Source organism: Triturus cristatus, chromosome 10 (assembly GCF_964204655.1).
Source record: "Triturus cristatus chromosome 10, aTriCri1.1, whole genome shotgun sequence".
Classification (NCBI taxonomy): Eukaryota; Metazoa; Chordata; class Amphibia; order Caudata; family Salamandridae; genus Triturus; species Triturus cristatus.
Window position 1 is genome coordinate 554,124,373 of NC_140593.1, and position 25,679 is coordinate 554,150,051.

General features: G+C 44.9%; 1 protein-coding gene across 3 annotated transcripts in view; it reads right to left on the minus strand.

Moving 5' to 3' along the window:
* The window catches only part of LOC146789710 (WD repeat-containing protein 48-like), a 391,919-nt gene that overhangs the window by 350,368 nt on the left and 15,872 nt on the right, over positions 1–25,679 (minus strand). For all 3 annotated transcript variants that reach the window (XR_014970143.1, XM_085632045.1, XM_085632046.1), the window contains exon 2: positions 11,389–11,469. The gene's annotated coding sequence lies outside the window, so the exon portion shown is untranslated. The remainder of the gene's footprint in view (positions 1–11,388; positions 11,470–25,679) is intronic.

Here is a 25,679-nt window from a genome sequence, read left to right on the forward strand (position 1 = left end):
ACAGTTGCATTTGCTTACTTCTGTGTTATTGCTCTCACAAACACACACACAGACATGAATGTTCATTTGACATCTGGGAAAGCCTTTTTGTTATAAAGTGTTGCACAAATAAAACCACATGCTTTATTCTAAAAACTGTCTTCATGTGCCTCATTTTATGAGTGTGAAATCCCTTTCCAGCTGTTTCTATTACTTCGCAGTTTTTGTGCCTCCGTATGGGAGTGCGGTATTTTCTATTTGGGAAGGTGAAAAAATACCGACCTACAAAAGAGTCCTAGTGGCCAGGTAGCTGCATTACTTGAAGCAGCAGGAACAATCTTTCTAAAAGAATAATTGAACTTCTGCAAGCCTGGCCCCATCACAAAGTATGGATTTACAACCTATCAGAGAGGTTTTAGAACTAGCTGCAGTACAATAGATCATGCTCTCTATCCCACCTACCTGCTCTGGGAGGACATATGTTATCAGTAATGTTGTATGCTGGTGTTAACGTTCGCCTGCAGCCAACACCTATAGGTTTGCAGTGTCAACTGTCAGTAACACATACATTTAAAACTACCACAAACTAATGTAAAAAAAAAAAAAAAGAAAATCATCTTCAGTAGGTGGACGAAGCTCCCAGAAATCAGAAAACTGATGGGTTAAATATTAAAACTGCAAAAAAATACACCTGTCTTGGGATAGCTATTTGCTTCCTAGGTTCATCATAGATCATCACGCCACCTTAATATACAAAATCCAGAGGTGGCACTGTTTTCTCAGTAAATGCCACCCAACTCTGAACACACCACAAAGCAAATTCGAAAGCAATCAGGAGCATATACACGTCAGAAGAGATGAAAACATGGGTATTTTCCAGATAACGACACCATCCTACAAACTAGGGACAATTGTATCTTCAATTACAAATACCAGTCTATAGACCCTATGTATATTCTGGATCTGTAAGAAAGCGCTTCACCATCAAGAGTTATTTCAATATTCCTATACAACAGCCAAATGAAGCACAGCATGGTTTCCCTGATTCGCCAAAACACACAACACCCTTAGCATTACAATGGTTGTATGAAGATTGCATGACATTGTGGAATCAAATAGAGGACTCAATCCTGCAGGCCTTCTTTGTTCACTGCTGAAACGCGTTCCTTCTCCTGATGCCGCAAGGTTGACATGCCGGGCTCACTCGTACCCACCCACTTGTGAGTTTTGCAAGCTAAATATGCCTTGGCCTCAGTGAAGAACTAAGGACTCCGGGCTGTAGGAAAGTAGGATCTGACTGCACGGTTACCCCCACCTTTTTCCTGGTGTTTTGCTGGTTTTTGACTAGTCTGACTGGGATCCAGCTATCCAGGAGCCCAGTCTGCTTTCTCCCTTAAATTGCTATGTATGTACTTTAAGTACACTTCAGATTGAATACTGGGGTACCCTCATCAGTCCCAAGTATATGGTACACCATGCACCCAGGATATAGGTACCCCAGAGGCCTCCCATTGGCTGAAGATGTATTATGCCATCCCTGAGAGGCCATTCAAGTTGACACAACAAGCCTGCTACAGCACCACTTACTTAAGTTATAGGTTCACTATATCTATCTGAATCACTACACTTAAAACCCAGTCACCCCTATGGCAGGCCTTATCAATCCTGAAGACAGGGTGCTGGGTTTTATTAGAGAGGGTGCCCATCTGCAGCCTTCGGAGACCATTCTCCTGGGTTGTCTGTGATGTAGCCAGACATATGTTAAGTGCATTATAACCTCGCAGTACATGCTAACTTTAAAACTACTGCTGATAAACATGCGTTTGGTGTCAAATACCTTGGAATCATACCTCCACACCAGTAACTGGTGTGGGAGGTACGATTCCAACCCTTCCAAAGTGACATATGTGGGTCACTGGTCTACCCGGTACCAGCTTTCTCGACATGGGCAGACATGATTCTTCTCTCCTGCTGCTGAGCCAAGCTTGAGCAGAGGAAGGCATGACAAAAGGCATCCTGTCACAGGGAGGTGTGGCCAGAAAATCTGCACTGGGGGCACATTTGGTGTCCCTGTGCATAGTCCAGCTCAAACCAGTTTTGGGAGCCCTTGGCTCCTGCTCTGGCACGAAACTGGACAGAGGACATGGGTGTAGCCACCCCTCTATACTGCCCCTCCCCTAGGAGGGTCCACAGAATCTTCCCAACCCCTTCCCATGGGTATAAAGTGGATTACCCGACTACAGGACTTTAGATTTTACCTGGACAAGATTCTGCTAAGAAGAAACCAAGTACTTCAACTGCCTGCATGACGCTGGACGACTGAAGAATCCTCCTTGGAGTAAAGGAGTTACTCCCCTGCAAAAGCAGGCACCTAAACGCATCTGACCGGCTCGCTTCTCCCGAGTGCCAGAGGACTCTAAAGATTTCAGCAACACAAGAGATGGGTTCCCAAAGATTTTGAGACCAGTATCCCTCGTGGGGACATTGCAACCCGAACCCCTGTGCACTGCGTACTTTTGCAGTTGCATATGCTTATTGAAGACTCCGGAGCTTGTGCATTGGAGTGTAGTCCTGACCCCGAGCAGTATTTGCACCGAAGATTTCCGGCCTCCACTCACCGAGCGTCCTGTGGGCTGGTACTTTTCAAACTTGCTTGAGGTCTACTCGCGATTCCTGGTCCGCTGGCCTGTGGGTCCTGGCAAGGGTCACCTTGTTTGTTCTTGGGCTTACCTGATTGCTCCAGACGTTACCCGACTCTCCAGTGCTTGGAGAGTCCCCTGGACTTGCTTGCTGGTCCGTAACCTGTTTCCTCTGACCGTGTGGGTTACATTTGACAAGGCTTGTTGGTGCTCCAGTCGGACGTCAATCCTTCAGCACTACATCCTTCGTGGGACAGCTCACCTCCAGATACTGGTCATCCTCAACAACACCTTGTCCCCGTGGCTGCAGAGTCAAGCAACCGTTCTTCACTCCTGAAGCACTCTACATCGGTGGGCATTCGACTGAACCCCTGGTCACCTGAAGTGATCCAGACTCTGTCCCCTCTGCTTCCAGGTTCTTCTCACCTCGAATGCAGGATTCGATTCCACTGGACATTCTTCGCCCTCCTGGCAGCTGTACTTCTTTGCAACTCTCCATTGAAAACGACAAAGGTTTCCCACACCACTTGACCCCCATGCACCCGGCTCCTCTGGGATAGGTAAACATGGGTACTTCGGTACTCACTGGTGGGTTGGCCTTAGAACCTCCTATGTTCCTAAGGGTTTGCTCGAAGTCCTCTTAGAAGTGTCCTTAACTTGTAACTTTACAACCGCGACGTTCCCATAGTTGTACAGAGCACGCGTCTGTTTCCTCACTGCACCCGTCCTCCGTGGGCTCCCTGTGTCACTCCTCTGGGTGGTTCCTTGGGGTCCCTGCGATTCTACGTGCCTTAGGCACTGTGCCTAGTCAAGTCATGATAGTTATACCATTTTCTTTAGTATATGGTTTGGTCTCCCCCTGGAGCCCGCAGTGTAATTACCTATTTACGAATGTTTGATTCAGTATTGTGTACTTTGTGCCCTAGGCTCGTATAGAGACTAGTAGAGTGCTATATTAATGAATAAATATTTGTATACAACACTGTGTGGTTCTCCTTTCATTTAATCATTTAGGAAGTGATATTCTGGTAAAACAAGCTGCTTTTAATTCCTTCAAGATTAAGCCTGAAGGCTGCTCTCCACAGGTACCACTAGGAAAGCTTTCTAAAGGTTATCTTTGACATCATAAGGGTCATGTGGACTGGTACCGGGTGCCCGCTTTAGTTAGTGGACAGCATATACCAGGGCACCTTCTCACATGGGCTACAGTCACCAGGTGCAGACATCATCCAGTAACCTGCGAGCGGATCCAAGGAGAATGGTTCAAGTGACAGAGGTTTTTTTAATGGCTTCAGGTCCCTCATTGGACAAAGCCTGAGACATACAGAGCTGGTCAGCAGTGGTTGGGACACATGAACACAGTAGCTGCAGAGGGGGGGGGGGGGAGAGACAGGGTCTTCCCTCACTACTGAGTTCAGCCCCCTCCCCAAGGCTGCCTGGGGGGTTTGGGCGTACAGCAGGGTGAGTGGGGTTGATTTGCTCCTCATGACCCAAACACTCCTTTGGCTTGCTCCTGCCTCTTTAATGTTCATTAAGTACCGTCTTGGATCAAGATCTTTTGTCATACTGGATAGATCTTTGGTTATATTGGATAGTGGTTCTTGGCTCCTTGGAGGTGCTTGGTCCTTCCTGTGGTGGAGGCAGCATCAGTGTGAGACTTGGCTGAGCGCTAAAGGTGAAGGTAGTTTACTCTTTTACTAATTTTGCATTTAGTAATTTTTCAATAAGTCCCAGCAGTACCTGCTGATCTCCATCGAGACATCCCAACCTGAGACTTCATTAAGATTGTCAAGAATGGAGTAGTAACCTCATCTTATTCAAATTAGAAACCAAGATCCTTGCTTTTGTGTTAGGTCCTCCTCCTTACCAGTGAAATACTGATTTGTTGATTAAATTATTAGCTATTCATTTAGTGCACTGGTCTCCCCATGCATTCCGTGCCCCCTTTCTCTCCTCCAATCCTCTGCCATAAGAGGGCACTACTTGGGAATCTTAAGGGTACAGGGTGCGAGAAGCCCAATAAGAGGAGAAAGAAGTGGATATAGAAACAAAAGACTTCATACAAAGTACCTCCATAATTACCTCTGCAAGGAAAGAAAGTGCTGCTCTCATCCCTCACCACCTCCATAAGGAAATTAGTTAGAAAACATTTTAACTTTAGTACCAACCTTACATTGGACCAGATATTGGGGGCTTCAGGAGCCCAAGGTGCAGCCAAAGTGACCCTAGAAAAAGTAGGTGGACAGCAAGGAGACTATTTGGAGAACTTACATTCCACGAATCCAGAGAAGGGCCCCAGACTCTCGTACTTGCATTGAATCAGTCTGCTGGCAGGTGCATCGGTAGTAGACGGGCCTGGAGTCTATAGGTCCCAATCCAGCATATTCTTTCGCCCCAGCGTAGGTAACAAGTCACTGCTGGTAGTACTTTGGGCCTTGGCCCCCTATGGCCCAAGTCCCAAAAGATACCCCAGAAACCAACTGTAAATAACTGTATGCAAAATATGCCTTTTCTCCCATAGGGAAGCACTGCTGAGTAAAGACGCATTTAAGTGACCCGCTTACTTACCTGTAAAATTCAATATTTTTAAAAAGTACTTGATAAGGAAGTTCGTAGTATCAAACGGTTTGCCCCAGAGTACAACAAATGTTTTGCACTGGTAAACCTAAACTGACCTACACTAACACAAAAGAGCATTTAAGAGCCGATTAAGATATGCCCTGTAAAGGCTCTGCTCTTCAGTCGGAGCCTTTAGGGCCGCATAGTAATGGGCCGGTCGGTTTCCTTGCCAACTGCCTCATTAGGATGGAGGCGGTCGGAAAGGAAACCCAACCCCCCCCCCCCCAGTCATTCTGGCTAGCTTCCGACAGGCTCAGAGACCTAGTCGGACAGTCGGAATCAAGTCTGTAGTCTCTAGGGAGGCTCTTTCTGCCCTGGAGATAACTAGCCCGGTTTCCGACAGTTTCCATGTCGGTTCGTCCAACATGAAAACCATTTCAGAAAGCGTGTTAGGGGGTCCCCCTTGGGTTCACTGCCTCTAGTTGGAGATCAAGGGGGCACCATAGGTGTGCACCCCCCGCTCCCCCGTTGATGTCTGCTCCTTGTGGCAGGCACCTTGAGGAGCCTGCCACAAGGTGCAGGGATGAACCGCACCTCTCAGGTCCGTATAGGAGCATGCAAAAGTGCAGTTTTACGGCAGTAATGCATGCTCCCATAGTGAAATATTAGAATGCAATCGAACAGTGTTTAGTTGTATCCTAATGGGGTGTTCGGGACCGCCGGCCAGGTGTTAGTTGTTCAAATGACCAAGTCTGTCAAGGGGTGATTCCGCCCATTATAACAAGCCCCTTAGTATTATTGTTTTTGCCTCTGTAAACCAATAAGGCTTGCCTGGACTCTTTGCACAATGCACATTATTTGTGTCCAATATCTAAAGTGCTAGCTTTCTACAAGAGGACAGAATGGTGGAGGGCTTTGTAGCCATAAAAAGTAAGGGTTTCAAGCGGAGGGAAGAAAAGCCTCCACAGGGGTGTAGACCTTAGCTTCTACTAAGGTAATTAAAAACTCTTGATTTAGTCAACCTGTTCAGTGAAATACAGATTGCAGTAGTAGAGTACGGGTTGAAGGACTAATCATGCTGGCTATATATCGCCATAAAGAGGAGTATTTTAGGATGAATAATTGGCTGGAAGTCTTTGATCAATCTCTTCATACGTTTTGGGGAAATTCGTGGGCCATTGCAATATTGGCTGAAGATTTTAATGCACGTTTGTATTCCAAACAGCTGGATGAGCATGTATTGGAATATTACGGTAACCTCTTTCCCTCCGAACAAGAGCACAGAGGCCAAGGCATTTGGTCAAAGGCTGGTAAACAGGCTATGTTTAAACAGACGTTTGGAGTATGACATTCCAGCTGCTGCAACATTCCGCTATGACAGACTAGAGGGTCCTACTGATTTTATGTTTATCCCAGCCTGGCATTATGGACTTTACCGGATTGTAAAGTAAATGAATTACCAGGGTAGCGACCATTGGGCTACCACAGTGGTCTTATGCTTCCACGAACAGGATGTCTTCCTTTGGGTATAAGTGTACCCCGGAGACGTGCACCTCTTCTTTATTTACCACACCTCCGGCATTTGACCCTGCATCAAATTTCGGAAAAATCGTTTAGTCCGTGGGGAACATACAAAGAATTGTGTGATTTAATATGATCTTACAAAATGTGCTGGATTGTATATGTGTAAACCTTAAAAACTATGGTGTGCTGCCAGTGGGCCTGGGTAATGGCAAAGGTTAGATTGATTATGCTGGTCAGAAAATGAAAAGCCTTTTGAGAAAGGTATCTAAACAACCCAGGCGGAGACTAGAGAGATGTCCTAAAGGATGTTTAAAGTTTAAGATCTCAGTCAAGGCAGTTAATTAAAGAGAAGGAAAAAAAAAAACTTTCTATTATTATGAGCGGAATGGAATGCTGGAGGTAAAACATTCAGGAGACCAGAGTTCTGGCAGAAAGTAAAAGAAACCCTTAATCCTCAAGAGGGAGGCGCTTACCTGTATGACTGAGAATAACTGGGTTATGTACATGGAGGGATTGGCCCATCGTCCACACTGAGAAGTCCCCAGGTGGGCCATCTTGAGAGTATGAAGCTTATTTGGTTCTCTATAAAAGATGAGGTCGGTAATGGCACGTATTAAGTTAAGAGCCGCTGGACCAGACCATATCCCATCTGTTTTAATTAAGACAAACGGCGATTGGTGGGCTAGGGCCTACTCACATTTGTTTTTACTGGATAGTCATCATGGGGCAATATCCTCCTTTGTTACGAGGCTCTATAGGGAAACCAGCAAGTATTTGCAATGCAACAGGTCTCGCATTTACACGAGTGAGCTATTGGCAGTTCAAGTTGTCTGCCGTCACAAGTGATGTACTCAATTTGCACCAGATACAAATACTTCAGGGCAGTGAGACTTCACTTCTACCCACAAAACAGATTTCTTTTGAACAGCTGTATATAGAATGCGCTATTCTTTCTACCACACTGTGCTCGTCCAGAAGTACATGCATGGTACATCACAAGACTACTGCGCATACTGTATGGGTTAAATACCTTGGTATTCATGGCAAGGTATTCATGCCCTTGGCCCTTCATTGTTAGCAAACAGGATGTCTCACCTGACAGTGCAGCACACAAGAGTCAGTGATGAGTTGGGACTGAGAGGCAACTCAAATTGGCACAGACCACGCATCCTTCTGTGTACTTGACGGTCATCAGCCAACGGGATCAGAATTCATTTCTAAGAACTTTAGAGTAGAGGTAGGCAAGCCACTGAAGGCTAGAGCTAGACGTCTGGCTCTTCTTAGACCCTCAAGCCCAAAAAGAGCAAAGCTTGTGGTAGGATATCTGATCTGAGTATCCAGAGCCCCTGTAATGGCCGCTGTCTATAGACTGGGGTAGTCTTTCCCTCGTTTGGAAGAAATGACAGTCCAAATGCAGTAGCTGCATGCACCTACAGGAGATATTGCATAGTCTGAAAGGTGTAAAAGCTTTGCCTTTTTAAATGTAATTTTAATTACAGACCCTCCCCTGCAGTAAAGGGCAACATCATGCCTTGCTTTTAGCATTCTTAGCATTTCTGAAGTGAAGTCAGGGAAGGGAGTGCAAGGGCTCTGCCTGATTGTGAGGAGGTGACACTGAATTTCAATGCAAGTTTTAAGAAAAAGGCCAGGGCATGTTTGCTCATTAGGGATAGTGATCAGTAGTGCAGAAGGCAGTATGTCAACAGGTCTTAGGAGTGTGACTGAAGGGTCCTCTGCACCACATTTAAGATTGAATTTCACTACCTGAAAACAAGGGGGTTGGGGTCCATCGTCAATGCCTTCAAAGTGGCCAGCCGAGTTGCAGTAATGTCTTGAGTTAACGGTATGTGGGACAACGCTTCACGTCATCCCTTTCCCGAACTATATTCCACAAACCAGCATCTTTTACAAATTAATCCTGTCGCTCCCTGAAGTTCCGAATGAAAGTTAGTCTAATTTCTTAAAACTCACCGTGTCTCCTTAAGATTCAGCTGATATTTCCCTTCAGTTTACTCACTGCAAGTGTTATCGTCCCAAACACTTAAAAGAACTTGCCCTTCAACTTATCTAGTCCCTACATCTAAACACTAGTTTCTCACCATATATCACTGAGATCGTCTGCATAATTTTGAACAAACCGCTAATGCATTCTGTCACAGATGCACAGCAAGTAAATACATATAAAAATATAAATACTGGTTGGGACACTGAGACCAGACATGTGAAGGTCAGATACCCAATGAAGACAGTCAAGAGAATAAGAGTAGCTTGCTACCACCGTTTTGTCATTCCGTGGCGCTGCAAATGGCTCCATTCTGGAACAGAATGTATGGACCCTGGAATGATTAAAAGCTACTTCAGCCCTACTTGGATTCAAATGTGCAATCATCAGGATGCACGCAGCTCTTAGCAGGGAGCACTTTACTCACTGAGCTCCCACAGCTGATGAGACATTTTTTATTATCAGGTTAGGACTTGTATAATCTTTAGTTGTAAAGGCAGATCTCATTTTAGGATATAGTTGACAAACTCCTCCAGCACCCCGTGATGGCACTCAGTGGAGACATGGGAAATACATGTTAGCCGCTCTAAATTATTTAAAAAAAAGGGACCAGAGCCCTAGGGAGGGTCAAGGATCGCAGTATTTGCTCATTAGGAGTATCTGGGATTAGCACCTAAAGTTCATTTATTCACAGTCAACTTTTGAACTATGTAAGCAGAAGATTTGCTGGCTTCAGCAGAGCACAGCAAGGACTGCAAAAAGTGTGTGAGAAGGCTGCTCCTACTATGGTTCTGCGTCACAAGAACATTCCCAGTTTTTATAAGGATGGATGCTGCCTCCTCGCAAGCTTTATCTGGTGGCTCAGCTTGTGCTTTGGCCCAAAGAGCCAAAACAGACCCTTGGTTTGGCCCAGGCTCTAATCTCAAATTATCTGTTTTGCCCACCAGGCATCAATGCCACACTGGATGGATGCACAGGTCTCTGGAGGTCAGCAGTTAATGAAAGGAGGAGTAACTAGCAGCCAGGGGCCAACACAGACATGGTGGGGCATGCTTCGGCACTTAAGTAAGACAGCTTTCTTTGCTGTTGAGCTACAATACTATTCCGTTTTAGGCTATTTGTTAATAGACTTCTCTTCAAGTGAGCCAACAAATCGTGGGCTATTTAAAAAACGGGCTCGTGGTTGCCAGTGCCTACGGCTGTTTTTTCATTTTCCGTAATCCTTTATTGCAAGATGATGTAAAAATGAACATACATTCACCTTTCCTAGTTTATAGGCCTCTTTGGTACCTAATAATTCCTACCACCATGCTAACACTCGTATCTTGATATCCCTGCTTTGAAACAGTGTGTGGCAGGAGATCCTGGGTGAGTTCATGAGACATCTACCATGGCTGGTTAATTAACAGCTGTTTCTGGGAGTACCTCGGCATTTTCTAAAGCTAGCTCTGTACTGCTCATTTGCATGGGCTGGTTCTAGATGTCACCTTTTGTTTGCTCCTTTGCTCTTCCTGGATGGGCCCCAGATGGCATACAACCTCGAGAGCGCAAGTTTAGTTACAGAAATCATGTAACTGGGAGTTGAAACTTGATCTTACGATCAAGAATTAATTCTATGTTAAATGCAGAACTCAAGCTTAACTGATTAATGGTCCTGATGGCTACACCGCGCTGATACAGAAGGGTCATCACACCACCAGAGGCTCGCGTTTTGCTATATTCAACTATTACAATGTTTAAAAGAAATGTAAGACTTGGAGCAATTGATAACTAACTAAAATTGGAACAAGACTCAAACATCTTTCACTACTGGAAGCGAGATTGGCAGCTTAAAAAAAGACATAACCGAATCTGCATGTAGAAGGAATATTTACAAGCTACTGGCACAATGGCGAAGAGTGGAGGCAGGTAAGTAAGGAGGTAAGAATAATATATGCTTTTTCTTAGCATGCTACTATAGTTTTAAATGGGTTGATACATATTGCTATATTTTCAAGGCAGGATTCTGGATACTCCACAATTACGTGTTTATATAAGTCAACTCTTTACCACCAAGTAACAGCCAAAACATTACATGATGGCTGAAGAGTATGTATTTGTTTGATTTGGAAATAAGAGAACAGCCACTTTGAAAGCAATGATCTTCTGTGATTTAGTCTAAGCCTTTCACTAATGCCACATGAATAAAAATGCTCAACACGCAGCCCTAAAGTAACAGCATTCTACAACCTGTGGCCTCAACTTTTGGGTTACAAGCTCTTGCATGCGGGGATTAGTTGTTTCATATCTTACTCCTTTTTCAATCAAGAAAGTAGGAAGTAAAAAGGTTTGCTGTGCAGTCTTGAGCGTGATTACCTAATCTATAAGGCAATACAGACCAAACTGCGACTAAAGGAGCAGACTTGTGTAGCTCTTATCACCTGAAAATTAGAAGACAGAAGGTAACAGATGAATGAGCCTGGTGTAAATTTCAGCACACCATAGGTAAAATCTGCAACTAACCAACCGGCATAACTGCAAAAAATCCCACACTTTGGTGCACTATTCACCAGAATTCCAATTCCAATAACGCAAAACAAGCTCCAGGAGAAATCCAGAACAGGATTCTCATACAAAGCATTGTAAAACTTACTAAGACACGCTTCATGCACATGCGTCAATTCCAAATGACCATCTTCTACTCACCAGTCTTGCATGACCTATTGAGATGATAAAATCAAAGAAAGGTTCCAGGCCTCCACGTTGAGCTGGGGAGTTCTCTTGTACCTGTAAGATTAACAATCATTGGTAAATGCATCAGGTTTCATCTCTGATGTTGCAAGTTGTAGCTTGCAGAGAAGTTGTACAATACAAATTACAGAGAGTCTGTTAAAGTGTTATGACTGGTTTATGTACAAACAGGCAAGACCGGACTGCTGCCTCTGCACCAGGGACCACTACTGAGTGGCAACCACAATCCCCAGAGTGCCTTGCGGCCGGCGTGCCGCCAACGACGCTGCCCACATGCACCAGGAGGCGCATTTAATGCCCGGAGGCCTCATGCAGAACAGGAGACCGGACTGCTGTCTTTGCACCCGGGACCACCACTGAGGGGGAACCACAATCCCCAGAGTGCCTTGCAGCCGGCGAGCCGCCAACGACGCTGCCCACAAGCGCAAGGAGGTGCATTTTTAATTCCCCAAAGGACTCCTGCAGGGAGGGACGCGCACGGGCATTCCCGCGCCAAGGGCGGGCCCGTCATTGTCAGGAAGAGGCAGGGCACCCCCCCTTGATTTTGATTTTCTGCTAAAAACTGCGGTTAAGACCTTGCTGGGTTATTCTCCTGTTATACTGCCTGTTCCGTGTTGAACCCTGTGCAGTCACTCGCTACTACCTGGTCGTATTGCAGTGGACAAAAAAGAACAAAGTGGGGAGTAGAGAGGTACCACTCGCACGAGTGGTGGAGGTGGATACTTCCTCCCAGTCATACGCTCATAAACATAGGGATCCACCCGTGGGTACAGTATGTCAAGAAACACCCGCAGAAAAAATATGTATCCCACAGTCGTGGAGAATACACATCAGTTGTTTAAATACCCCTCACACACCAAAAGGGCCCTTGGTGTCATGCTTCATCATAGGGGTCTTCCCGCCCCTCTACGGGACGGGGCGTGCTACGACCTACGTCTGCGTGGGAGCACTGTTATTACTGAGACGACTATGTGTGATGCGAGGGTGTGAGAGGAAGGGTCAGGAGTGGATGGAAACGTGAATTAAAAAATACCTGGCTCTTTGGTCAAAAGAAGTTTATTATACCGTTTGAGCTGGTATTAGTAAAAAGGTGAGGAGGGAGTGTGCCTCAATGAGCTGTGCCTCCTAGTGGTGCCGACATGTTTCGAAGCTTCCCCATGCTTCTTCTTCAGGACCTTAAGGATCCCTTCCTAAAACTCACTGTGATGTGTAAAAATAAAAAATAATGAATGAATAAATGAAATAGGAAGTAAATAACCTCCTAAGGTTAGTAATGCCTAGATAGGTCTTACATGGTCCATTGACCTAGAAAAACAAACATAAAAGGGGAGATAAAAGACATTTCACGTAGGTAGATGATCAATCCATCGTGTGCAAATAGTGATCTGAAAAAGAAGTGATATAATAATCTCCTCTTAACGTTATCCATAACGTTATCACGTGGTCTGTGGTGAAGATACTGTGTGACAAATGAACATCAACATTAGACAGAACATACATGTAACATAAAACACACGCTCTATTCAGAAAGGAACTGAGTTCCTATGATCCTAAAATACCCAAAAACAATGGTTATCCATGCTAGTGGGAACATGTCAAAAAAACAACATACTTGCTGTAAAGAGAGTAAATAACCTCATGAGCTCGTGGATCGAGTGGTGGAAGTGCCAAATCGGCTATCTATATGGTAGGAAAAAAGGGAGAAAGAATATTTCCAATCGGCCACGAGAGTGACGTTGAAATGGTCCGAGGTAGGCAATCCCTACAGGTGCCGGCTGTGCCGTACTTACAACTCCCTGGAACAATGTCCTGCCAAAACAAACACCCTGGTCGGCTTCGATGATACTGAGCGGGAGGGAGCGGGTTTAAATACTCACTTCAATCATGGTAAGCGCGCGAAAGTCTGTGATTACACCGTTGCGCGTTGACCCGCTAGCTCTGCGTACGAAGACCCGGAACCGGAAGTAGGCCGGTCGGGTCAAAGTGTAAGTGCACCGGGACACAGATCGTATTGTTAAATACCATGGACAAAATTTCTAAGGCGTCTGATAAAATTGCCTGCGCGCAACAGTCAGCAGAACAAATACCCAGAAAGTGGCATCTAAATAAACTGATTCCGCTTCGGTGAAAAAAGTAGTGTAACGCCGAAGGAAATTCGAATTGCATATACGCATGTTCAAATCAACTGGGTATAAGCATAATCTGAAGCTATAAGGTAAAAAAATGTACGCTCAAGGGTGTTATTTGGAGAAATAGCCCCACCCGATGTTGTCGGTGGCCATGAACATCAGCCTTAGTTGATAGGGAACCAGGTTTGGGCACAGTGACACCTAGAGTTGAATACTGATACATACAACACGGGAGCGGATCATAAGACAGGCACAACTCTCCAGGACAGGGGAAAGAAAGGAGAAGGCTGCATAGATCAGGAAATCATTGCTGATACGTGCAGAGTTGGTAGTCTGAAAATCACAAATGGAATTGATTCCATAGTATTTTGTCATTTAGTCCACAGATGTGGGTCCCAAGACGGAAAACCCAATGCTGTTCTTTTTCAAGGAGGCCATGTTCACCGCCCAGTTGCTCAATCACTGTCCACTGCAAATCGTCAATGCCATGTCCACTGGATATGTAGTGGCTGGACATCTTAGTAGTACTTCTCCCACATCTGACATTGCTGCGATGTTCACCTACACATCTTGATTGGTCTGGTGGTCTTCCCCACATATTCAAGACCACATGGGCAGGTGATTAGATAGACCACATTTTTGCTATTACAATTAGTAAAGCTTCTCTGGTCCCACTCATCACCATTCCGGAATTTAATGTGTTTGCTTTTTTTCGTGAGGTAACATGTGCTACAGTTACCACATGGGTGATGTCCCTGTATTGGTGGTAGTAAACCTTCAATTATAGGCCGGGGTGTGCTCCTGGGTCTGGTATGGACAAGCATGTGTCTGAGGTTCCTACCTCTTGTGTGCAAACATCGGTTTAGTGATATTCAAACCGCAACTATTGAGAATTCGCCAGTGTCTGTTCACTATCTTCGTGATTTTGTTGGAATGCGTGTTATAAGTGGTTACATAGATAGGTCTCTCTTAAGCCTGAGTGACCACTTTGTCTTCCAATAGGGCTTCTCTGTTGTTATTCCTTGCTCTCTTGAGGGCTTTGTCAATGATTTTATCGGGGTAATTCCGTTTAATCAGTTTTTGGCGTAGTTCAGATGCTTGTTTCTTTAACTCAATGGTTTCAGTACAATTTCTCCGTAAACGGAGGAATTGTCCATACGGTAGGTTCTCCCTCAAGTGACGGGGGTGGAAGCTATCGAACAGGAGTAAGCAGTTTTTTGCCGTTGCTTTGAAGTGTGTGGTGGTTTTCAGTCTGCCCTGTTCCAGATAGATATTAAGGTCCAGGAAAACCAAATTGTCAACAAACTGTATGTGTGAATTTCAGAAATGCATTTTGTTGGTTAAGCCACAGCATAAAGGCCTCAGTTGAGTCTGCGTCACCTTCCCATATGACCAGAACATCGTCTATGTATCTTTTCCAGACTTTGATGTGTGAGAGGAAGGGGTTCGTGGTGTGCAAAATTCTGTTGGCCTCTAGATGGTGTACATAGAGGCCTGCCAGGCTCGGAGCGAAGGTACTCCCCATGCTGGTACCGTGTCGTTGTTCATATATGTCTTTAGCATACATGAAGAAGTTTCGGGTGAGTGCCACTGATACACATTCCATCACTAGATTGCGTAGTGTCTGATATTCCCAAGGTGCGGAAAACAATACTTCCTCTATAATGAGCAGCGTTTCGTCATGCGGGAGGCTAGTGTAAAGACTCTCCACATCAAGTCCCATGAGGAGATTCTTGGTAGGGTCAAAATCAATATCCTGCAGCACTTGCAAGACATTCTTGGTGTCTCGTAAATAGGTGCTGGTGGCTTGAACCAAGGGGCGAAGAAAGGCATCCGCGAACCTCGACAGTGGTTCCAAATGGAATTGACCCCGGAAACAAGGGGTCTACCAGGGGGGGACCCCAGGTTTTTATGGATCTTAGGTATAGTATAAAAATAAGGGATCCTGGGGCTTCTATTGATCAGAAATTCAGCCTCTTTATTAGAGATCCAATCATTAGCTAGTGCTTCTTCCACCATAGTGACGATTCTGATTGATTCAGTTGGATCTTCATGTAGGATACCATAGTTCCTACGATCATCTAGGAGTTTCCTACATTCGTTGTCATAATTGTCTGTTGTTTGTAACACAATCGCTCCCCCCTTGTCTGCGGGTTTGATTGTGATACCCTGGTTCATAGATAATTGGCGTATTGCCTCCTTTTCCTCCCTTGACGTATTCTGAAAGGTGTTATCGTTCACTGTTGAAATATCCTGTATTTCTCCCATCACGGCTTTCTGAAAGGCAAGGATTTCCACAGGAAGTGTGGAGTCAGGGGGTACAAAGGTAGATTTATTGCGAAGTCCTGTGTCCTTTCTATTCACCTCTGTGGTGGGTTGGTTACTGAAGAACACTTTCAATTTCAGTTTGCGAATGAACTCAGTAATTTCAGTTAGAATCTTAAATTTGTAAAACCGGTTTGTGGGTACAAAGCCTAGTCCTCTCTCAAGGACCTTGCTCTGTATCGGTGTAAGGGTCAAGTCGGTAAGATTTACCACTAGGTTTACTTCCGACTCGTTCATGGTTGGGGGGGGCATGTTGTTGGTCATGCTCCTGGTTGACACTCGAGGGGTCTCGGTCTCTGGTGTGGACCAATGGACGTTGTATCCACCTCTGTTCCGACCCCTTCGGGGTCCCTGGCGTGCCCCTAAAAAAGGTGGTGGGGTTTGGTAGTTGTAATCAAATTCTTGTGGAGGTGGTATCCACTGTGGAAAATGCCCCCCCATCATGGGTGGACCATATGTATAGGGGGGGATACGCGGGAGGTCCTTGGTAGCCATTCCATCTACCACCCCTTGGGTAAAAAGGACGCTGATTGTGATTGTCCCTCCCTCTGTTGTACCGTTTGCCACTGCCTCTGCGTGATGGGAGAAATACAGGATCTCTCAACAGTGAACGATAACACCTTTCAGAATACGTCAAGGGAGGAAAAGGAGGTAATACGCCAATTATCTATGAACCAGGGTATCCCAATCAAACCCGCAGACAAGGGGGGAGCGATTGTGTTACAAACAACAGACAATTATGACAACGAATGTAGGAAACTCCTAGATCGTAGGAACTATGGTATCCTACAGGAATATTCAACTGAATCAATCAGGATCAGAATCGTCACTATGGTGGAAGAAGCACTAGCTAATGATTGGATCCCTAAGAAAGAGGCTGAATTTCTGGTCAATAGAAGCCCCAGGATCCCTTATTTTTATACTATACCTAAGATCCATAAAAACCTGGGGTCCCCCCCCTGGTAGACCCATTGTTTCCGGGGTCAATTCCATTTTGGAACCACTGTCCAGGTTCGCGTATGCCTTTCTTCGCCCCTTGGTTCAAGCCACCAGCACCTATTTACGAGACACCAAGAATGTCTTGCAAGTGCTGCAGGATATTGATTTTGACCCTACCAAGAATCTCCTCATGGGACTTGATGTGGAGAGTCTTTACACTAGCCTCCCGCATGACGAAACGCTGCTCATTATAGAGGAAGTATTGTTTTCCGCACCTTGGGAATATCAGACACCACGCAATCTAGTGATGGAATGTGTATCTTTGGCACTCACCCGAAACTTCTTCATCTATGCTAAAGACATATATGAACAACGACACGGTACCAGCATGGGGAGTACCTTCGCTCCGAGCCTGGCAGGCCTCTATGTACACCATCTAGAGGCCAACAGAATTTTGCACACCACGAACCCCTTCCTCTCACACATCAAAGTCTGGAAAAGATACATAGACGATGTTCTGGTCATATGGGAAGGTGACGCAGACTCAACTGAGGCCTTTATGCTGTGGCTTAATATCTATCCGGAACAGGGCAGACTGAAAACCACCACACACTTCAAAGCAACGGCAAAAAACTGCTTACTCCTGTTCGATAGCTTCCACCCCCGTCACTTGAGGGAGAACCTACCGTATGGACAATTCCTCAGTTTACGGAGAAATTGTACTGAAACCATTGAGTTCAAGAAACAAGCATCTGAACTACGCCAAAAACTGATTAAACGGAATTACCCCGATAAAATCATTGACAAAGCCCTCAAGAGAGCAAGGAATAACAACAGAGAAGCCCTATTGGAAGACAAAGTGGTCACTCAGGCTGAAGAGAGACCTATCTGTGTAACCACTTATAAGACACATTCCAACAAAATCACGAAGATAGTGAACAGACACTGGCGACTTCTCAATAGTTGCGGTTTGAGTATCACTAAACCGATGTTTGCACACAAAAGAGGTAGGAACCTCAGAGACATGCTTGTCCATACCAGACCCAGGAGCACACCCCGGCCTATAATTGAAGGTTTACTACCACCAATACAGGGACATCACCCATGTGGTAACTGTAGCACATGTTACCTCACGAAAAAAAGCAAACACATTAAATTCCGGAATGGTGATGAGTGGGACCAGAGAAGCTTTACTAATTGTAATAGCAAAAATGTGGTCTATCTAATCACCTGCCCATGTGGTCTTGAATATGTGGGGAAGACCACCAGACCAATCAAGATGTGTAGGTGAACATCGCAGCAATGTCAGATGTGGGAGAAGTACTACTAAGATGTCCAGCCACTACATATCCAGTGGACATGGCATTGACGATTTGCAGTGGACAGTGATTGAGCAACTGGGCGGTGAACATGGCCTCCTTGAAAAAGAACAGCGTTGGGTTTTCCGTCTTGGGACCCACATCTGTGGACTAAATGACGAAATACTATGGAATCAATTCCATTTGTGATTTTCAGACTACCAATTCTGCACGTATCAGCAATAATTTCCTGATCTATGCAGCCTTCTCCTTTCTTTCCCCTGTCCTGGAGAGTTGTGCCTGTCTTATGATCCGCTCCCGTGTTGTATGTATCAGTATTCAACTCTAGGTGTCACTGTGCCCAAACCTGGTTCCCTATAAACTAAGGCTGATGTTCATGGCCACCGACAACATCGGGTGGGGCTATTTCTCCAAATAACACCCTTGAGCGTACATTGTTTTACCTTATAGCTTCAGATTATGCTTATACCCAGTTGATTTGAACATGCGTATAAGCAATTCGAATTTCCTTCGGCGTTACACTACTTTTTTCACCGAAGCGGAATCCGTTTATTTAGATGCCACTTTCTGGGTATTTGTTCTGCTGACTATTGCGCGCAGGCAATTTTATCAGACGCCTTAGAAATTTTGTCCCTGGTATTTAACAATACGATCTGTGTCCCGGTGCACTTACACTTTGACACGACCGGCCTACTTCCGGTTCCGGGTCTTCGTACGCAGAGCTAGCGGGTCAATGCGCAACGGTGTAATCACCGACTTTCGCGCGCTTACCATGATTGAAGTGAGTATTTAAACTCGCTCCCTCCCGCTCAGTATCATCGACGGAGCCGACCGGGGTGGTTTATTTGGCAGGACATTGTTCCAGGGAGTTGTAAGTACGGCACAGCCGGCACCTGTAGGGATTGCCTACCTCGGACCATTTCAACGTCACTCTCGTGACCGGTTGGAAATATTCTTTCTCCCTTTTTTCCTACCATATAGATAGCCGATTTGGCACTTCCACCACTCGGTCCACGAGCTCATGAGGTTATTTACTCTCTTTACAGCAAGTATGTTGTTTTTTTGACATGTTGCCACTAGCATGGATAACCATTGTTTTTGGGTATTTTAGGATCATAGGAACTCAGTTCCTTTCTGAATAGAGCGTGTGTTTTATGTTACATGTATGTTCTGTCTAATGTTGATGTCCATTTGTCACACAGTATCTTCACCACAGACCACGTGATAACGTTATGGATAGCGTTAAGAGGAGATTATTATATCACTTCTTTTTCAGATCACTATTTGCACACGATGGATTGATCATCTACCTACGTGAAATATGTCTTTTATCTCCCCTTTTATGTTTGTTTTTCTAGGTCAATGGACCATGTAAGACCTATCTAGGCATTACTAACCTTAGGAGGTTATTTACTTCCTATTTCATTTATTCATTCATTATTTTTTATTTTTACACATCACAGTGAGTTTTAGGAAGGGATCCTTAAGGTCCTGAAGAAGCAGCATGGGGAAGCTTCGAAACATGTCGGCACCACTAGGAGGCACAGCTCATTGAGGCACACTCCCTCCTCCCCCTCACCTTTTTACTAATACCAGCTCAAACGGTATAATAAACTTCTTTTGACCAAAGAGCCAGGTATTTTTTAATTCACGTTTCCATCCACTCCTGACCCTTCCTCTCACACCCTCGCATCACACATAGTCGTCTCAGTAATAACAGTGCTCCCACGCAGACGTAGGTCGTAGCATGCCCCGTCCCGTAGAGGGGCGGGAAGACCCCTATGATGAAGCATGACACCAAGGGCCCTTTTGGTGTGTGAGGGGTATTTAAACAACTGATGTGTATTCTCCACGACTGTCGTATTGCAGTGGAGCCTATGGAAGTTTTCAGGGAAGAGTATTTGCTGTGGGGATCAGGATAGTGCCTACTATTCACCTCAAGGGAAGAGTATTGCTCATCATTCCCCCACAGCAGTGGACTGGGTTGCTCCTGTGCCCCTTATGACAATTTTATCTTGACTGCTGTATGATTAGCTCGCATTTACTTAACTTTTTAGCACGGATTGTAGACGGTGGGGAACAACGGTTAGCTTCGCTTGCATGTATACAGGTTAAAATATTCTTCCCGGTCTATTTATCAATCACACTGTAAGCTCGTTTGATTGTTGACCACATCAATCCTAGGTGCCTGTTGGTTTCTAGTTTGGTGGTAACACTGTGGGCCCCCTAAGGTCCAATAATGGGAAAACGCACCTGTACTGTTAAACAGCTCCGTACTCAAGCAAAACCCCACTCCCCTCAACCTCAATCGATAAAATGCTACAGAGGGCTATAGGTGTGGTAACAGAAATAAAACTCACTGAAAGGTGTCTGTCATTAACTCCTTCGCTGCTAGGCCTTTCCCCCCCCCCCCCTGTGCTAAGCCTTGTTTTGGCTATTTGGGGTAGTTCGTGCTTAGGCCCCTGTAACTTTTTGACCACATAAGGTATCCACGCCAAAATTGCGTCCTTTTCTTCCATAATGGTAATTCTAAAGGTACCTAGGGTTTGTGGATTCCCCTGGAGGGGACCCAGAAATTAGCCAAAATATAGCTAAATTTTATTTTTTGGGGGGAAAATGGGAAAAGGGCTACAGATGAATGTCTTTTTCCTGCAAATTATATCAACCAAGGTGTAGTGCTGAAATCACAATTTTCCCAGCTTTCAGGGTCAAGCAGACTTGTCCGAAAACCAAAATCTTTTACACAGGTTTGACATTTTCCTGGGACATAGCCTATTCTGGCTATTTTCTTGTGATTTCAAGCACCTTTCAGTTAATGGTAGAAATGGGTATGAAAGCAATAATGGATCCTGGAAAACTATATATTTTAGAAAAGTAGACAATTCTGAATTCAGCAAGGGGTCTTTTGTGTAGCTCCTTCAAGGTTTCTTTATAGAAACTCAGTTTAATATAGAAACAATTGAAAATTAGTTGAAAAAAACAGCCATTTGTGTCAATGTTTTCACCTGTAACTTCTAAGTAGGACAGCTGTTTGAAAGCAATATACCGTTACATCCGCTGGACCTTTCTGGTTGTGGCGATATATAGGACTTGTAGGTTTACCAAGAACCCAACGAAGCCAGAGCCAATAACTGAGCAGTGTCTTGTAATGGGTTTTTATTATGTGCCGGGAATATAGCAATTTGGGAAAATATATACATGGAAAGATCGGTATGAAAGACACCAATGTATTTCTGAAATTAAAACAAAATATTGAGTTTAGAAACAGTAGGTATTTGCACATTTCCGAAATTGTGAGCAACCATACTAGGATGAGAATTATAGGTCATTTTTCAAAAAGACTTTTTACACATTGTCTTTCAGTTGTAAGACAGAAATGCATCGAAACTCAATAGGTAATAACAGTTGCTCTACAGTTCTGTGGTACCCTAAATCTACCGATAAAAATGGTACCTCACTTGTGTGGGTAGGCCTAGTACCGCGACAGGAAACTGCCCAAAACGCAATGTGGACACCACATTTTCACAGTGAAAACGGACCTTTTTTTTGCAGAGTGCCTAGACACCCAGGGAAACCCAGGATGGGGTCACTTGACTGGCTCTCACCAGGTTCAGATACCCAGAATCCCTTGCAAACCTAACTTTGTAAAAAACATAAATCCTCACATTTGTGGTGGAAAGTTCTGGAATCTGTGTGGATCCACAAAATTCCACCAACCCCGCAATCCCCAAAGTCTTCCGAAGAAAATGGTACCTCACTTGTGTGGGTGGGCCTAGTGCCCGCGACAGGAAACAGCCCAAACTCAACGTGGGGGATACTAGGCAAGCACACATATGCACTAATACCACACAAACTTCATTGATGGGGGGGGGGGGGGAGGAGAGATTTTGGCTGCCAGGTAGATATCCCAAGCTTGACACCCCAGACAAGCCCACAATGCTAAGGAACCAAGATCCTACCAGTCTCTGGGGCACCAGTTGGGCCAACAATCATACTCACGAGAGACAAAATCATCATCATGATGCCTGCATCAAGTCTAGGTGTACAGCAGACAAGACCGCACTACACACGGCACCAAGGAATGTTAATTGTGAGGTTGGGAACAACAACCATTCACTCACAATGCGGAGCATAAACAAATGTTTAACAGGGGCGAGAGTAGAGAAGCACTGTTTCCAGTGGGTAGGACAGAAGTAATAATCCAGCCTACTATAAGTCGACCTCCAGCCTCATGATCATTTTGACAGGGGTACCAGAACTAAACACCCAGAGGGAGTCACAGCTGGACCTCCGGAATAAAAGCCTGTTTTGGTTGGCAAGGCATAGACAGTTCCCCTACGACCAGGGAGGGGAAATGCTAATGGCCCGTAGAGATGGTTGGGTGGGAAACAGCAAAAAAAAACACCACAAGGGGACTGTGTGATCATCAATTTTAAAAACACTCAGACCGTATGCAGGCTATTAAGCCAGAAACGCACACTGAGGTTGGGGCCCTTCCACTGGACTATTTCTACTCCCACTGCTATATACCAGATAGGGTCAATACCATCCTAGATCCTGGTAGGCAGTCAATAGAACAGCAGAATACTAGCCACAGGTATTCTTTTAGACCCTTGTTCTACAACTTACCCTGGAAAAAACAGATTTAGGGTTCTGGAAGAAGTGGATTGACAAGTAGTGAGAATGGGAACAGGTTAGGGAACGAGAACCTCTAGGTCCCCTGGACAATCAGTGGAGCTCGCTTACGGCCAACCAAGACAGTCCATTAGCCGTGGGGTAGGGTTAGATCTAAAGGACCTGGTTGTATTAACACAACAGGTGACCACAGGTGCAGTAGGGTTAAAGGAAGATTTCCTTGGAACCCCCGCCCCCATAATTCCAGCTCCTCTAAACACCAATGCCTCGAGGGCAGAACAACCCATTAGAACACTTTGTAACCCCCCGCCCTCGGCCCCAATAGGGGGCACTTAAACCCCTGACATTCACGTTTGATGTTTCTAATGACATGCACTTTACAGGGAGCAAGCTGAAGGTCCTATCGTGGAATGTTGCCGGCCTTAAAAGTAAATTGCCTTGCTCGGACTGGGGGCTTTTTGTTGACCAATATGACATCTGCACGTTCCAGGAAACATGGCACAGGATGACTCTAAGGGAGGAGTTTGTATCATTTAAAATTCCAGGCACCTCGAGGGGCAGGGGTAGACAATCTGGGGGTTTATGTATCTGGGTTGGCTCACACTTGGGCTGTAAAGCTACCCAGCTGAACTCCTCGTCTAATGATATTCAATGTGTAGCACTTAGTTTACTCACAAAACTGAAACTGGTTTTCATTAACATCTATTCCTGACCTGCAAGTCTGAGCAAGGAATCCCCGACCTTCGACCATTTGAACCTATTTATTCCTACAGTCCCCCCAAATAGGAGGTTGATTGTTGGGGGAGATTTTAATTGTCAATTTGAGCCCCTCCGCGATATCACTGACACAATCCATCCAAGGAAGTTCGTCCTCAGGATATTTGACAGCCGAATTTCTGATAACAAAAGAGGAGTACATAATAGAGCCCTTCCTGGATGATATCCAACCATTCCTGGCAAGCAAATTATCAGTTTAGATTTGATACCCCGCCGCTCCGTGTCTTCTCCTGTAAACGGAGAAAAACGGCCTTGCGAGGGTGCCCCGCCTGCAACTGTGAGGAAGACTCAGCTACATGTGTTTTTTTCTGCCCAGGCTACAAGGCAGCGCTGTGCCATATAGCTGTGCAGGAATTTAGAGTTTGTGCACTGTCAGGAGGCATTTAGAGTTCTGAAGTTTGACGCCCATAAGCCCATTGTTTTTGCTGTTTCTCGACTTTTAATTTCAATGTGGCGCAGGCACTGGACCTTTCTAAAATGTGTTACAACAGTCGCAAACGCACACACTGCTTTTATCTGTTAATAGCTTAATCTAATTTGTTTAACCTTTTTAATGTCTCGCACTCTAATTTTATAGATGCCATACACTTTACTCCTTTGTATGTGTAACTTTTTATCCACCAAGTGGCTTGTGATACGATTCCCTCGGATCCACCATTTTATGATCTATGTAAAGCACCTTAATGCCGTCTAAAACTACATTTCTGTAGCCACCAATGATTGGACCTATTTTGTGTTCGCCTCTCCCGGTTATTTTTTTTGTAATGCATTTATATCGCACATGCACTTTAATGAGGCTGCTGGATTTGGACGTGTGTCATTGTATATCGTCTCTATGGAAAATTAAGATGATGCACATACACTTTTCTTAGATGGATAGATTCCTTTTTATTAGGTCTCGCCTGACCCAGCGTATGCGCTGGTCTGGCGAGACTTATTGAGAGGGCTCCAAAAAGTGCTACCAGGCCAGCCTAGAGCTACAGTGCATGTGCGCGGGCGCACGCGCCGCGCTTTACCGCGATTACTTTCACTTTCGCGGCCGCTTTGCATAGCCAATAGGTCTCGCTTTTGGGACCTTATAAGAATTTAGTTATGCAACTGTTGCATGGCTAAACACTTATAAGGTCCAAAAGGCGAGACCTATTGGCTATGCCAATGCTTGTTACTATTATTTAATGAAATGTGTTGTACTGTAAACATACTTTTATGGTCTTCATGACCAAAAACGTTTTTCTGAACTGAAAAGGGGCAGTATATTGTTCTGTTACTAGTGGTATAGTGCGGGAAAGTAATAGCAAAATCTTGAAAAATGAAATGAGGGAAATCTAATTAATTGATGCAATAGCAATATGGTTTGTTTATAGGAGTTCTGATAACTTTTGGGACTAGAGCCCCGGCTGCACCATTCTAATCATGACCCTATTGCCTGTAAGTCAACTGCACGTGTGACGGCCGATTTAGTAGTAAAATATTGCAATATTTGGTGTTTAGAGGGGTGTCTATGGCTTTGGTTCCCAGTGTCACTGTGCCTGCTGCACCACTGAAATCATGACCATAGTGTCTGCAAGGTAACTAAACTTGTGACTGTTTACTTAGTAGTTAAATATAGCAATATTTGGTATTTAGAGGAGCTCTGACAACTTTTGGCCCTGGTGCGAGTGCACCTGCAGCACTATTGAAATATTGGCCCTAGTGCCTGCTAGATTACTGCACTTGTGACTGCCTGTTCAGTAGTAAAGTTAACCAATTTTCTGCGTTTATTGGGGTCTCTCGAGCTTTTGGCCCTAATGCCACTGCACCTGCTGCACCATTAAAATCAAGCTCCTTTTAACTGCAATTGTGTGCCTGTATAGTAGTAAAATATAGCAATATTAGGTGTTTTTCGAGGAGGTCATGACAAATTTTGGGCCCTGTGCCACACTGCACCTCCTGTACCATTCAAATCATGAAACGGTTATCTGCAAGGTAACTGCACTTGTGACTGCCTGTTTAGTAGTAAAATATAGCAGTATTAGGTGTTTAGTGGGGGTACCTAGAGTTTTAGGTCATTGTGCTACTGCACCTGCTGTACCATTCAAATCATGACCCTATTGTCTGCTCGATAAATGCACTTGTCACTGTC